Genomic DNA, 16559 nt, shown 5'->3' with positions numbered 1-16559 from the left:
TTCCCTGGGTGGATACAGCTCAACATCATTCCTTGTATCCTGGTGGGATTTAGGCAGTGACGTGCTCAAGCTGGGTTCACTGCCGTTTACAGCCTCCCCAGCCATGCCCTCTCCCACTGGAATCCCATAAACTCCAGCTCCAGTGCTCCATCTGCTCTACCACCACCTGGGGGAGTAAGTTTTATGGATAAGTGGTTATTATTATTAATTATCCACAGGTGCAGCTCACTGAGAAGTCATGAAGCCAATGCCCCTGCTGGAGTGATGTGAGGTTGTGTATAATTCCCGATTGCCAAAGTCCATGTGGCTTCTCATTCCTTGAGAATGACAAGAAGTCCTCATAACCTTTTGGGTCTCCAGAACCCCTGACTTCCCAGTCCAGAGATGCAGCCAATCTAGCCACGAAGACAAGGATGCCATGTTATCAACACCTTTGTCTGTATCAGAGTACTGCCCTCTGCTCTCTGGAACACTTGTCCTGCCCTTGAAGCATTCTCCCTATTGCTGTCCATCTAGTGCTAGTTTCAGTATTAGAGACAAGTCAAGCCTCGCCTCCCCACGTGACACCAGCTCAAGGGGCCCCTCTCTCTGGAGTCACAGAGACAGGCTTTGAATGCGCCATACACAAGGACCTTGTGCACTTTTGCTGGTGGAACTGATCATGTTATGCACACTTCCTCAGCCCAGTGAGAGCACGGAGTACATCTGGTCCTTCCTTTCACCTCTCTACATTGCTGGCAGAGGGACGGCAGGCACGCACATCTCTACTGATGTTCCTGATGGAAAATGGGGTTCTACAGACACACAATAGAGACTCCTGCCTCCCTGGACCCAGTCAGTGCCCAGGACAGACAGTAAGTACTTGATAATCACATGCCTGGTGAATCAACCAGTGTTCTTGGCATTGGTAGCATCACAAGTTAAAGCATTGCTAAGTTCCTGTCTGATTGTCTGTGAGTTTAATTCACATGTTTCTGTTTTGATTTGGACCTCTCTACTTTGTTTTAAAGGTCACTAGACGCCCTCAAATCTGTTTTATAAAAGAAGAATTCTGTGACTCTGTTATTATTTTTTTCTCCAATAAAAAAGTGACCTTTGAAGGGTGAAAATAAATGAGTAGCTTTTTTATTTTCTTCCTTGTTTGGAACTGAAAGTGTTGAAGTTTGGTACACTGGGGACCTGGGATCCATGGTTGCCATGGTACCTTTTGAGATCTTCCTGTGCATTTCTCTGGAGACTTGCAGAGCCTGGGCAGATGGAGTCATATTCATGGCACTCTGTCTCCCCAGAATCCAGCTGAGGGCTCAGGAGAGATGGGAAAGTATAGGCTCAGATCACATTAATTTTACATTTGTAAATCAAGGAGTGAGACTCTCAAGCCATCACTATTGCATATTATAATGTGTTGGAAAATAACAAGAATGACTCAAATTACTTAGGTAACATAGGGGCCCATTCTTTTTTCTTTATAATTAGTTTATTTTTTTATTAACAACTTCCATGATTGTAAACTATATCCCATGGTAATGCCCTCCCTCCCTCCACTTTCCCCTTTGAAACTCCATTCTCCATCATATCACCTCCCCCTCTCAATCAGTCTCTTTTTTATTTTGATGTCATGATCTTTTACTTCCTATTATGATGCTCCTGTGTAGGTAGTGTCAGGCACTGTGAGGTCACGGATATCCAGACCATTTTGTGTCTGGAGGAGCACATTGTAAAGAGTCCTACACTTCCTTTGGCTCTTGCATTCTTTCCACCACCTCTTCTGCAATGGACCCTGAGTCTTGGAAGGTGTGATAGAGATATTGCAGTGCTGAGCACTCCTCTGTCACTTCTTCTCAGCACCATGATGCCTTCTGAATCATCCCAAGGTCACTGCCATCTGAAAAGAGAAGATTCTCTACACAAAGTGAGAGTAGCATTAATATAAGTGTATGAACATTAAGAGAAGTGCTTACTGGGCAGTTTGATGATCATAGTATATACATTTAGCCAGACAGCAGCAGACGTTACACCCCTAGGGCTCATGACTACCCCTGTTGTAGGTTTTCAGTATCAGGGATGTATTCTCTCCCATGGAGCGGACCTCTAGTCCAATTAGAGGGAAGTTGGCTTCCACCATGACAGACATGCCACTATTGCACCTGTTGGCTCATTTGGCCTGGCTGGTAGTGTCCACTGTTGAGTATCTTCACTGGTGGTATCTCTTTCTCCATTGAACTGCATTCAGAATGGCTTCTTCCAGCTTTCTGTCAGGTAGTCTACATGGAGGAGATTATCAGCTCAGTTTCATCAGGATTTCTCAGTGGTCTTGCAGCCCAAGTATTCAGCAATAGGATCTTACCATCTATTCCTGGTGAGAAACCAAGGAGGAGGCCCATTCTTAAGATCTAGAGAGCCTTTGTTAAAATATGGTAGTCAGGCCCCAGAAAGGGCCCTGGGACAAAGAGACACCATCCTCATCCCAGCTGCACTCTGCATGTTACCTGCACCCTTCTCCTCCAGCCTTCTGGCTCGCACTACTTCCCTACCCTGAGACAAAGGCCAGCAATTCCTGATTCAGCACAGATTTCCCAATTTACAATCAAATGACACTCAGAGAGGTGGGATCACAGTATGCATATATGGCTGTTACAGTCAACTTGACAAGGGAGGAGAGTTTAAGGAACTCATGGTTAGCTGTAAATACCTCTTCAGCAGAGTGTAACTACAACAGGCCACCTGCCAACAAATGTCTAAGTACCAGCTTTAAGGGAAAAAGAAATAAGACACTAGAATTTGCAAAGGCATGCCTCAAATCCCTGAGTTCTGGAAGAAGAAAAAAATACATTACACAAGTGCATTTATAAGAGGAAAATAGTCCATGAATTCTGGAAGAAGAAAAAAATACATTACACAAGTGCATTTATAAGAGGAAAATAGTCCATTATAATTATTGGCTGCTAGTGGCATCAATGGTGGTTAGAATTGGGCACCACTAACAATTTCTATCTAAAGGTGCATACATACTGTTGGAGCATATTTTTGCCTTGTTTGGTGACATATATGGTTTCTACTTTGAGTGTTCTGTTCATGGGGAGAGGCAACCCTCAATCAAGTGAAAAATTACAAAGTGTACATGGGTGTTTTTTTTAAAAAAGCATTTTTATGGAGAGTTTTAACAAATGAGCATATTCTAATTTGATTCTATTCCATTCTCATTACATTCTTTTGTCCACCACTTTCCTTTTCCTGTATTAATGTCTCTAGGTCCTTTTGTCCTCCTCTGTCCTCTACATCAAAATATTGATGAGCTGAGAACTGTGCAGGTCTTGTGGGAAAAGTGACAACCCCTATAAGGTCATGAATACACTGGTAGGTTCATGACCAGAAGACAACGTCCTAAAGTACTATTTCCTATCCTTTGGTTTTTACCTTCTCTCTGCCCCCTCTTCCACAGTGTTCTCTGAGCCTTGGAGGGCATGATAGACATGGCCTTGTATAGTGCTGAGCTCTCAACAGCCTCTTATTTTCAGCTTTGATACATTTTGAGTCTCATCATTGTCTACCACCATCTCCATAGAAAAGCATCTCTGGCTAGAAGTGACAGAATTTATTTTCTTTCTGTCAAGTGTGCTGCTGCATTGTTCCCTGAGCCCTGGTGGATGTGATAGAGATGACTGATCCAGCACTAAGCACTGGGCTTTCTCTTCTTCTCGTCCCTTTGCAGACTCTCGGGTCTCTCCAGTACCCACCACCATATGTAAAAAGCTTCTCTAACCAGATGTGAGAATAGCATTAATGAATGGGCAGAAACATATACATGTAAGAGGTAATTTACTGGGCTCCACATATGTATTTAGCCAAAAAACAATGGTAGCCCTCTAGGGCCTATGTCTTTCTAAGCCATAAGTATTTGATTCAGTTTTCAGTATCAAGCATGAATTCCCTTCAACTGAGTAGGCCTCAAATCCAATCACAGAGCTGTTGTGTGGGTATTTTAAAGCAATTCCTCCAACCATCCACTGACAAGCAAGTTTGTGTTTCCTCTTGCCACCCCAAGTTCCTGGCCCCTGATACATCCCAGACTAGAAGAACAGCTGAGAGCTTCCAGCATGCGAACCCCAATGCAGAAAGAGGTCATTGACCTTTCTTTGTAAATTTCCCAGGGTTTTTTGTTTTGTTTTGTTATGTTTTTAAATATTTTTGTTAATTTATTTGAAAGACAGAGACAGGGATAGAAGAAGTATGGGCATGCCATGCCAGGGCTTACTGCCAGTATAAACCAATTCTAGACAGATGCACTTTGTAATCTAGCTTTACATGAGCACTGAGGATATTAACTTGGGCCATCAGGCTTTGCAAACAAGTACCTTTTGTCATTGAGTCATCTCCCAAGCCCTTTCCCATATTAGCAAAACATAATTACCCTTAGTGACTTTAAAGACACCAAAATCAGTTCATTTAATTACAAATCTGTAGCATGGGTTGGGTGTGGTGGAACAGCTCATCCCTGTCTCTGTGGGGCCAGCATGGTGGCTCACTGGGGACCAAGGATCCAAAGTGATATGACTGACCCCTGTGCTTCCAGGTGGACTTTATATCAGACAAGAGCTCAGGCTGTATCCTGACTCTACCTGTCATGGGCTGCTCCCAGGCCAGGTGGGCCTCCTCATAGCATGGAGTCCAATACAGACCATCCTGAAAGATGAGGAAAGTGGCAATATGCCCCCTTTGTGGTCACAGAGGATGTTCAAGGTGAGAAAACATAGACCTATTTCTCAGTGGGAGGGATGTCAAAGAATTTGGGGACTTGCTTTGTAATTACCATAGCCCAGTGTCAAAAATACATAAGTGTTGGCAAGGTGAATGGTCGCTTTTGTATCTCCACCACAATTCCTCAAGACTCCTCAAGGTCAAATAGGCCTCGTGCCACAACTACTTCTATGGCCATTTCAGCCCTCTTACAGAACCAGGGCATGTGGAAAAGTGGACACTCCCAGCGAAGGTTGAGGGAGAGAGGACCCTGGACAAGAGTTCAAGGTGACCAAAAACTCAATGGTCATGAAGGGAAGACAAGTAACCACTTTCTCTACATCCATGAGTGGGTAGCCTAATATAGAATGGCCCATGCATCCAAGGCCAAGGCGCTATAGTGCTTATAAGGTACCTGGGACAAGCAAAAGGAGAAGCCATATCACCAGCCCAGGTCAAATTATACAGTTTACATGGAGAATTGGTAACTCCTTCCATGCAAATATTTGGGGCACTACAGACCACTTAAAAGCCATCCTGGCTTTTTTTTTTTTTTTTTTTGAGGTAGGGTCTCACTCTAGCTCAGGCTGACCTGAAAATCAGTCTGTAGTCTCAGGGTGGCCTCAAACTCATGGAGATCCTCCTACCTCTGCCTCCTGAGTGCTGGGATTTAAGGCATGCGCCACCATGCCCTGCTTTTCTTTCTTTTTTCTTTTTATTAAGTAGAATCTTTGTATGGACACATAACATCATCATGTATTAGTAACATCATTTCCCTCCTCCCTACCCCCATTCCACTGAGGCCCTTCTTCAGTGAGATTGCTGGTAGTAAGCATGAGGTTGTGGGTTATGAGTTGTGAGAGCAACAGTCAGTCATTGTGGAGAGGAGCATGGTTCCTGGATATTACCTCCCACCCTGTGCCTCTTGCAATCTTTCTGCTCCTTCTTTGGCAAAGTTCCTTGAGCTGTGGTGTGTTTTTAAGTCTACTTCAGTGTTAAGCTCTCAGGAACTTCTGGATTTCTGGTTTGATAAGTTTTGAGTATCCTCAGTGTCTGTCTTCATCACCCTGGTGCTGGTTGTCAGACTAGCCATGGAAGCAGCACTCTTGCTCATTTTGCCAATTCCTCTGTGGTTTCACCTGGGCCCTGGCTGATATGAGAGGGGTCGTTCATCTGCTCAGTCTAGCTGCCTTCTGCCCCCAGCAAGCACACTTTTCCTGGTGTCTAGCTGCCTTTAGTAAGCAGACTTTCCTCCATAATTCATACTATCCTATTTTAAATCTTATGCTTAAGGACCACAAACACCAGCAAGATTTAGTCCTGGGAGTTCTGGTTTGCTGTCCCTTCACTTCGACCCAGTGTTATCAGAGGCACCTACAAGCTTGTTCAAATACAGAATCTCCAGTTCGTCCAAGACAATAATCAATTAAAGCCTGGGTATCTGTATCAGGCAGGGTTCATCATGGTGGGGAAAGCACAGCACAAGCTAGATGCTATCACATATGAAGGTGGAAGTTGCCTGAGTAAGCAAGCTAGCCCTGGCGAGCTGGACTAATACACTCCAGTGACACACCTCCTTCATAAGGCTCCACCCCCAAACGACCACCAGCTGGGGACCAAGTATTCAAACCACATAAGGCTCTGAAGAACATCTCGTTAAAACCACAACTGTCACGAGTTAAGAATTCTTTCATATTTCTCTCACAGAGGCAGTGTGTCTGCATCCTTCCTTTGAACCTGACTCATCTCACTTGTCAATAGAAAGCAATAGAAGAGATTCCACTTAGCTTTCAAGGCTTCAGTCGCCTTGAGATCACCATAGAAAGAATGCCACCTTGGGCTTTCTGGCTGACCATTTATCTCAGTGAACAATCAGCTGATAGCAGTGTAAGATGGCCCTCTTGGACCATGGTCCCCAAAACAAGCCCCTGAGATCCCTGCAACCAAAGTAACATTCAGTTGTGAGACTTGAAGAACAGGGTAGCCAAGGCCTACTGAACTCCTGACCCAGAAAGTCATTGAAAAGTAACATGGTTGCTTTAAGCCTCTATGCTTTGGGGTAATTTATTACACAGCACAGAAAAACTTCAAAAATTCAGCAAAAACTGGGCTAGAAAGATGGCTCAGCCGCTAAAGGCACTTGCATGAAAAGTTTGATGGTCTGGGCTTGATTCTCCATACCCACATGAAGCCAGGTACACAAAGTGACACATGTGTCTGGAGTTTATTTGCAGTAGTAGGAGGCCCTGGCATGCCCATTCCCCCCTTCTTTTCTTTCTCCCCCATCCCTTGCTTTCTCTCACTGTCTCTCTCAAATAATTAAACACATTATTTCAAAGAACTTTCAAAATCAGCAAAGTCTAAGATGTATAGTGAGACTCACTGACTCTCATGTGAAGAGGCTGCATTTGGCAGTTTCATCAAGAAGGCCACACACACCTAGAAATGTAAGCTTGTAACACTGGCCAGGTACAGAAAGCTCTTAGCCTCTTCCTTCTGTGCTCGAAAGTTCCAAATCAACCTCATATCTGTTAGCATGGAGTTCTGACCAGCTACCTCAGCTTCACTGTGCTATATAGTAAGCATACTGACTGCTGGCTGATCCTTATCCTATAAAAGGCAGGCCAGCCTAATACTCAGAATGTAGCCCCAGAGCCTGGTTGCCTGGGAGCAGTCCCTGTTGCTAGCTGCGTGTTCTTGTACACATTTATAACTTCTCAGTGTCCTGGTCCCTCAGGGATTATTGTGAGGCTTCATAATCCCTGGACCTCAAAGCAGTACCAGGCTCATAGTTAGTGCTCAGGAAATACTGGCTATCATCACACGGTCTTCTGCACTCTCCTCCTCACGGTCATTATTCCTAGGCCCTGTCTTTCCATGTGCAGGTCCCAAGGATGACATATTTGGTTTCTTTTTAATATTTTATTCATTCATTCATTAATTCATTCATTTATGAGAGAGAGAATGGGCACTCCAGGCCCTTTAGCCACTGCAAACAAACTCCAGAAACATGCACCACCATGTGCATCTGGCTTATGTGGGTTCTGGAGAATCAAATCTGGGTCTTTAGGTTTTGCAGGCAAATGCCTTAACTCCTAATCCATCTCTCCAGCCCCAGAGATGACATTTCTAAAAGTCTTTCAGGGAATTCTTGGGCACACTTGCTTGGGAGCTAGTGCTCATGTTGGATGATAATTAGTAGCCAGAGCCACATCCCATGAATATTTGTTGAGTGCTTACAGTAATCCAGAGAGGGTAAACCAGGGCTGGAGAGATAACTCAGATTGTAAGGACATTTGCCTGTACAGAATGATGGCCTGGGTTTACTTTTCCAATGCCCACATACAGCCAGATAACAGAGTAGTGCATGCATATGGAGTTTATAGCAGTGGTGGGAGGCCCTGGTGTGTCCCTCCTTCTCCCTCACCCCTCTTCCTCCTCCTTCTTTCTCTCTCTCTCTCTCTCTCTCTCTCTCTCTCTCTCTCTCTCTCTGTTCTTGCAAATAAATAAAAACACTTTTAAAATTGTAAAAAGAGAAGGTATACCTGATCTCCAGGCACCCCAGGGCTGATGAATTACCTTTCAAACTTTCAAACTATTATTCGTTAAGTATTCTTTCAACCTGCATTTGTTTATTGGGAGAAGAGCATGGAATTTGATACTTGGTCAGTTATTGTGGGGCTAGGCTTGGGGGTCACAGATATGAACTGTCAGAGTCACTTCTAGCATCCCAGAGGAACTCAGTTTCCTCCTACCCTAAAAGGAGATAAACCTTCCCCTCATTCCTCCATCACTTTTGCTGTCTACACAGCTACTGTGAAGACAGAAAGGATGTGAGATGGAGGTGGGACAATGGGGAAGGGGTAGAGTTTCCTCTGGGCTCTGAGCAAGCCTTGAAAAGAATGTCTGTGGAACCTGTAGAGAGAGGGTCACACCCTGGAAGTCATGTCCTTAAGCTGAGTTGTAAACAAGAGGCAGCATGCATGGTGACCATAGTTCATAATGATTTATCATCTATTTCACAAGTGCTAAAAGAGCCAATTTTAAATGTTCTCACCACAAAAAGGGTAAGTACATGAGATGATGGTTATGTTAATTAGCTTGATTCAATTGTTTCATAGTTGTACAAATATCAAAGCATCACACTGTCCCCTATAAATATATGTAATTATTATGTCAGTTTAATGGTTGTTTTTAATTTCTTTAGTTGTTTGTTTGTTTGTTTGTAACAGAGGTCACCAGAGTGGTGGTAGACTTCCTAATAAAAGTAGATGTAAAACTAGAAAGATGGCTTAGCAGTTAAGGTGCTTGCCTGTGAAGCCTAAGGACCCACATTCTACTCTCCAGGTCCCACATAAGCCAGGAACACAAGGTGTCACAAGTGCGCAAGGCCACACAAGCACACAAGGTAACACATGCTTCTGGAGTTCAATTACAGTGGCTGGTGGCCTTGGCATGCCAGTTCTCGCTCTCTCGCCCGCTCACTCTCTCTCTCTCTTTCTCTCTCATAAGTAAAAGACCACCTGGGGATGGGGAAACTGCTTAGCTGTTAAGGCATTTGCCTGTAAAGCCTAAGGACTCTGGTTCAATTCCCCAGGACCCACAGAAGCCAGATGCACACGGGGCACATGCATCTGGAGTTTGTTTGCAGTGGCTGGAAGCCCTAACATGCCTATTCTCTCTCTCTCTCTCTTTCTCTCTCCCTGACTATTTCTGTATCTCTCCCTCCCTCTCTCTCTCTCTCTCTCTCTCTCTCTCTCTCTCTCTCTCTTTCCCTCTCTCTCCCCCCCTCAAATAAATAAATAAAAATTAAAATATTTTTAAAAGTCCAGTTGGTTGGGCTTGCCTTAAAAAAAAAAGAGTTTTCTCCTGGCTTAAGGAATCAGACCAATCAGATCTAAGGAGACTCCTCAAATGCAGAACTTTCTGTGTTAAGAGTAGGAATATCCCAGGCAGGCCAGGATGAGTTACCTCAGCTTAAGGCTTTCCCGTGGGGCATTTACTGGTTTCATCAGGATGGAGGGAGAAAAGCTGATTCTGCTCAGCTAACAGCTCCATCCCCATAGGAGAGAAACCAAAAGCCCACAGCCAGCAATGAACATGTGCACAAGTTGACTTCAGGGGAGAGCCAGTGATAGCTCATTGGCTAAGCATAAGCTACCCGGTCAAGTAAAGAGACCTCTCAAGAGGAATCCTTTGGGGTTGCTTGAGAATAAACTGATGCCACGCTCCCTCTTTTTGCAGGTAGCCCATCTGATCAGCAGCCTTCCCACATGCCATCCCAGAAACCTATCACCCGTTACCTCCCAGCTCAGAGCTCCTATGTGAGAGGAAAACCCATTTCAGCTCAGCCACTTGGCAATCTTAATTAAGATAAGCTTGCTTATAAATATTCAATCAGACAGGAAAGTTCTACAAACTTGCCTCATGGAGCGGCTTAATTACAGCAGCTGAGTCCTGGGCGCCTGCGGGTGTCTCAGACTGCTGTAAATACCATTAACCCCAAAGAAAGGGCTGCATTCTCGGCAGCTAGGGGAGATTGCACAAATCTGATGGAGGAAAACAGCCATACACATGCGTGTGTGTGTGTGTATGTGTGTGTACACGTGTTTATATGTGTACAGATGTCCATATACTTCTATGCACATATGTGTAGAGGCCAGAGAGCAACATCTAGTATCATTCTTCAGGAAGCCATCTACCTTTGTTTGTCCCAGACAGGTTATCTCCTTGGCTTGCAGCTTGCCACATAGACTAGACTGACTGGCCAGCAAGCCCCCAGGGTCTGCTTGCCTCCACCTCCTCAGTGCTGGCATTGTAAGTGTGTACCACCACACCTGCCTTTGTGTTTTAACCTAGCTTATGGAGATCAAATTCATGTTTGATCCTCATGTTTTCACAGTAAGCACTCCCAACTGAGCTATTCCCTCACCTCACCCCAAAACACTTTCATACAATATTAAAAAAAAGAAGACAGCAACATCCAAAGAAAGTCAGGGCCTTGCCCCTGCTGAGTTAAGAAGCAAGCCCATATCTACTGTGAAGAAGTTGATTTAATTTGGTCTGCAGCAGCCTCAGCCTTCCCCACCTATAAAGCTCTGGGTATCACTCTCTTAAAAGTCCCTTCATCTTAAGAGACTTCTCCATCTCTAGTGACAGCCTGGCCCCAGCCACATGTGCAGGCATGGACTGATCACAGTTCTCATGCAAGGTTCTGGTGGTGGGACGCACACTATGTCCCATGTGAAGTGGTCAGAAAGGCTTCTACTAAACTCCAGTGTCTGTCCATCCTGATACTGTTGAACTCCTACCCAGATGGCCTTAGATCATCCTTCATTTCTCATGGACAGAATTGTGCCTCCCTAAAATTCTTAAGTGGAGACCCCAGTACTTAATGTGACTGTCTTCTGTGATAGAGCCTCTCAAGGTAGAATTGACATTAAATGAGGCTCTTAGGATGGGGCTGTAACCCAACCTAAAAAGAGGAAGGGGCACCAGGTAGGTGCATGCACTGAGAAGAGGCCAAATGAAGACTCATGAGGAGGCCAGCCATGTGTAACCCAGTGCAAGAGGTACCCCAGAACCCAGCCCTGCTGGCACCTTGACCTTAGACTTCCAGCCTCCAGAACTGTGAGGAATAATTTATGGTGTTGAAACTACTCAGTCTGCTATTTTCCTTTGGCAGCCCAACCTGATTCATAGTGCTTCTGGGTGCCAAGCCCTCTCTTCAGTGCAGTTTGCTTCTCTCACTCAAACCCACAACCTACTTTAGTGTCTTTCCACTCATGGAAGCCCTACCCAGTGCAAAGAACCAAAACATAGATTGGACTTTATGCACCTGCCACATTCCTTAGTCTTGGTAGAGTACAACCCTCAGTGTGATTCACACTCCAGATTGTCTGAGGAATCAGCTGACACTGAAGCTTCACTTCCCACCCTTGCTTACTTCTCTGTTCTACTTGCTCTACTCCCCTTGCCGTTTCTCCCTGGAGTCCTTCCTGTCTTTTCTTTTTTTTCCCCTTTTTTAAAAATAATATTTATGATTTATGTATTTATTTGAGAAAGAGAAAGAAGCAGGGACAGAGAGAGAGAGAGAATATGGGTGCAACAGGGCCTTCAGCTACTGTAAAGGAACACCAGATGCATGCACCCCCTTGTGCCTCTGGCTAATGTGGGCCCTGGAATTTGAACCACGATCCTTTGGCTTTGCAGGCAAATGCCTTAACCATTAAGCCATCTCTCCAGCACCTTTTCTCCTTTTTTTAAAAATTTTTTTAAAAAATTTTTATTTATTTATTTGAGAGCGACAGACACAGAGAGAAAGACAGATAGAGGGAGAGAGAGAATGGGCGCGCCAGGGCTTCCAGCCTCTGCAAACGAACTCCAGACGCGTGCGCCCCCTTGTGCATCTGGCTAATGTGGGACCTGGGGAACTGAGCCTTGAACCGGGGTCCTTAGGCTTCACAGGCAAGTGCCTAACCGCTAAGCCATCTCTCCAGCCCTCCTTTTTAAAATAGATTTATTTTGCAAGGGGAGAGAAAAAGAAAGAATATTAGAATGAGAATGGAAGAGAAAGGTAATGGGCATATCAGGGCTTTTTTTTCTTTTCAATTTTTTTTATTAACAACTTCCATGATTATAAAAATATCCCATGGTAATGTCCTCCCTCTCCCCACTTTCCCCTCTGAAACTCCATTCTCCATCATATACCCTCCCCCTTTCAATCAGTCTCTCTTTTGTTTTGTTGTCATGATCTTTTCCTCATATTATGATGGTCTTGTGTATGTAGTGTCAGGCACAGTGAGGTCATGGATATCCAGGCCATTTTGTGTCTGGGGGAGCACATTGTAAGGAGTCCTACCCTTCCTTTGGCTCTTAACCACGTCTTCCACAATAGACCCTGAGCCTTGGAAGGTGTGATAGAGATATTGCAGTGCTGAGCACTCCTGTCACTTCTTTCCAGCCCCATGATGCCTTCTGAGTCATCCCAGAGTCCTGTCTTTTCTTGTTACGACATGTGTACATAGATTAACATCTAAGAGCCTGCTTCCAGAGAGCCTCTCATGACATGCTAGCTCAAAGGATACATGTAGCACAACATCATGGCCTCGAGCCAACTTGATATTCCACATCCTACTTACTACTTGCTCCTACAAGGAGATGTGAAGAGACACTATTGGCTACAGATATCACAGACACAGGCTGGAGAAATGATTCAATGACTAAGGCACTTGCCTGCAAAGCCTAAGGACCCAGGTTCAATTCCCCAGTACCCACATGTAGCCAGATGCAAAATATGGTACATGTGTCTAGAGTTCATTTGCAGTGGCTGGAGGCCTTGACATGCCCATTCCCCCTCTCTCTTTCTCCCCCCCTCTCTCTTTCTCTCTCTCATAAAATAAATAATTTAATTTAATCAGTAAAAACAAATATTTCAGATGCCTTGTTCTGGAAAACATATATTCTCTACCATGTCTCTGAGAGATACAAATGAAGACCAGCTCCTCAGAGCTTAGCTAGGTTATACCTATGGCTCTAATTACACTCCAAATCCCCTCCTGAGAACTTAAGCTCCAATGAAGACTGCTCAAAATGTAGCTGCAAGCTATGCTCATCTGGAAGTGCCTTGACTTTGGAGAAACGCTGATGGGGGTCAGCAGGAAAAAACAAAATAAGGAGGGTACACAACACTTTATAAAGAATCACAACATGAACCAAGGATTCAAATAGTTTATTTTGGATATGATCCCAAAAGCTAATGAGATGGAGTGATTAAGGGATGTGAAAGAAGTCAGCAAGGGGACAGTACTGAGCAGCTCTCTGCAAGGGGCACTCTCAGCTTCATCTGATGACGCTCTCCAAGAAAGTGTGGACAACTCACAAGCGCTTTCCACCTGAGGGGCAAGGTTGCTGACGACTCTCTATGGTAACATCTGTACAGCACAGGGGTCTGTGACAATTTAAGCAATGCTCCGAAGAATGCTACTGCTCTCACTTACTATGGGCACAGAGTGGCAGAGCGTACCAGTGGCCACTGAAGTCCTTGGGTGCTACATTTAGAAGGGCTGAAGGAACATGCACGAGGCCTGGCAAAGCTGCTCCATGAAGAGCAGCTTCTAGAACCACCTTAGTCAAGAGTTGCATGCAGCAGGTGAAGAGGCACAAGATAAAGTGAAGAATTTCTGGCTGGAGTTTTACTAGCCATCATGAGCAGATGTGTTGCTATGCCTCTCAGGCCTTAGCACCTTCATTTATGTAATGTAAGTTAGCAATAGCCGCCATGATGGAAGGTTGATTTCAAAGTATCTTCCTCACTAGACACCTATAAATTATTTGCAATGGAAAAAGAAAACTTTGACACAACAATCAAAGATCACCTCTGCAGGGGCATAACTAACACAACATGCTCCCTTGCAAGATGGTCTGAGGTGACAGTGGCCCTTCTATAGATTCCTGCCCAAACTGCACATCCTGAAATCTAACCATGGGACAACAAATGGAGAAGCAGTCTACAACATACTGGTCCACACTCTTCAAAAATGCCAAGGTAGCCAGGCGTTGTTGGGAGCCATAGAGCAAAAGTCTCTCCATTTTGCCTGGGCCTGCTCATAAGCTGACTCTTTACTCAGAAAGCTGATCCATCCAACTTTCTGTTAGGTACTTCTGGAACGTCGGTCAGCAGACTGCTTACAGAATCTTATCTTTTGCAAAAGGCCAGTTTGTGGTCAGGATGTGAAGCCTGGTGCAGTCAGGATGTTAAGCCATTGAGGCAAGATTAGATGAACACCTAATTACATACCCTGTAGGTTTCCAGACAATTCCAAAGCCCTAAATCACGTCAGCCAGCTTATTACCGCCCCCCCTTTTCTTCCCCTATATAACCACTGTGTAAAAAATAAAGACTCTGAGGCCTTGACCAACATCTAGCATGGTCTCCTTCTTGTGTCTGTTTGTCTTTTCTCATTCAGGTTAATTTCCCCTCGTGTCCTTGTTCAACTCCCCGCTGGCTGGGACAAGTGGCACCCAAACATGAGGCACAAGGTACGAAGAAAGACCTGAACTTCACTCAAGTGGATGGCCGTCCCAGCCATTGGACCGCCACCCCACCAGAGGGTGAGTGAAGGTCTGCATAGAGGTCACTGCAGGCAGTCCGCGCCTGTAATACAGACCTGCACCATGATTGACGCAGAAAGCCCACCTGTGATACTGATCTGTTAAGGTAAGCGGCGAATTTTCGGCAAACTATTTAAGTAAAGACTATTTAGTCAGATTTGCAAGACACAAGAACTGCGGGATTTCTTTTTGCACTTCTTTTCCTTCTTTTACTTTTTGTTGGTGCCATCGGATGGAATTGCAACATAGAGACAGGGCAACTGACGCCTCTTGGCCAGGGCTACCCTCTGGCATTGGCTGAAGGCCCCTAGCTCCCTGTGCGAATCCTGACAGCCCATTCGGGCATCAGCAAAGACCTCCTACCTAGCCTCTCTTCCTACCAACAATCCTGGTTATGCAATAGCCAGTAAATGCTCTTAGAGTGGCTGCCAGTTCTTAAAATTGCAGACAGGCTCACGTCAAGCTCACTGGGGAATCCCCCATGCCGGTTTTCCGACCAGGAACAATGCCCTCTAGTCTTGCCGTTTCTCCTTTTTCCTTTCTATCATGGGACAGATCCTAAGTAAACATAAATTGTTGAAGGGCTTAAAACTTCTCTCAAGGCGCAAAGAACATGGGTTAAGAAAAAAGATTTAGCAAAGAGTAAAAAGGAGTTAATTGCCATAGTAAAAGATATTTTAAAAGCACAAGGAATTGACATTGCTTCAAGTTCTTTAAGCAAATTTTTTAATTTTATCAGGAGAATATGTTCTTTTTATATATGTGTGTGTGTGCATGTGTTTATGTGTGCTCATTGTGCTTGCTAGTCATGTCATGTTTATGACTGTTTGTGACTAAAGAGATGAGAGGGATGCAGGTGACACCCATTTCTCTTCTAGAGAACCATTTCAAGGAAATCAAAGACCTAAGCATAGAAATTTAAAAGGAAAAGTTAAATGTCTTTTACAGGAGTGAATTTGCCAGATATTTGTTCTAGGTCAAGTTCACCTTACATAGAGGATTATTAAAAACAACAAAACTTCCTCTAAAGAGGTAACTTATAATTTGTCAGATATTTTAAAAAAGATTGTAATGTCCTATTACTTAAAAGGAGGAGGCAACTGATCTGACTTCTAAGCCACCTCAAGATAACAACACAATTTGCCTTAGTTACTTCTAATAAAATCATTTCCAACTGTGTTATTGGTATTAATGACATAAAATTGTGTTAAGACTACTTTCTTCTTAGTAATAGGATTAATCAATTTGGTGTAATTTTTTAATAGCCTTATAAGACAGATAATTAATCACTTCTCGGCCTTTTTGGCTAAGATCAAGTGTACTATCTGTTCTTATCAGTTTAATATATGATACATCCTCTATCTGAGGACAATATATTAAATGGAATTTTGGAGCTCAGAGTTGGAATAGGAGCTTGCTCTGTCCACTCCACGCATCAACCTGGTATTGCAGTACCTCTAGGAATGGTGCACCCCCTCAGGGGGAATAAAAAGAAAGAAAGAAAGATAATTAATGATGGGGTGAGATAAATTGATTGAAGGAACTGGGAAGAAATTTTTCAATGATTACTTGTTAAAAATGCCTTTTGATGATACTTAAATCAGAATGTTAAAGTACATAAATAAAGGTGTGCAGATATAAAAGAAAGAAAGTTTCAGGCTAAACATAAACACCATGCCTAAAGTTAAAGGTTTTTAAACTGTTTACAA

The 16559-nt window shown here is 44.0% G+C and overlaps 1 non-coding gene across 1 annotated transcript; it reads left to right on the top strand.

Annotated features, from left to right (window-relative positions):
• Positions 1-16135: 16135 nt before the first annotated feature.
• LOC123463287 lies at positions 16136-16327 on the top strand. Its single transcript, XR_006638867.1, has one exon. It is a non-coding gene; the product is annotated as a U2 spliceosomal RNA (small nuclear RNA).
• The last annotated feature ends 232 nt before the right edge of the window (positions 16328-16559 follow it).

This window comes from Jaculus jaculus, chromosome 8 (assembly GCF_020740685.1).
Source record: "Jaculus jaculus isolate mJacJac1 chromosome 8, mJacJac1.mat.Y.cur, whole genome shotgun sequence".
Taxonomy (NCBI): domain Eukaryota; kingdom Metazoa; phylum Chordata; class Mammalia; order Rodentia; family Dipodidae; genus Jaculus; species Jaculus jaculus.
This window is presented reverse-complemented; position numbering and strand designations above follow the sequence as displayed.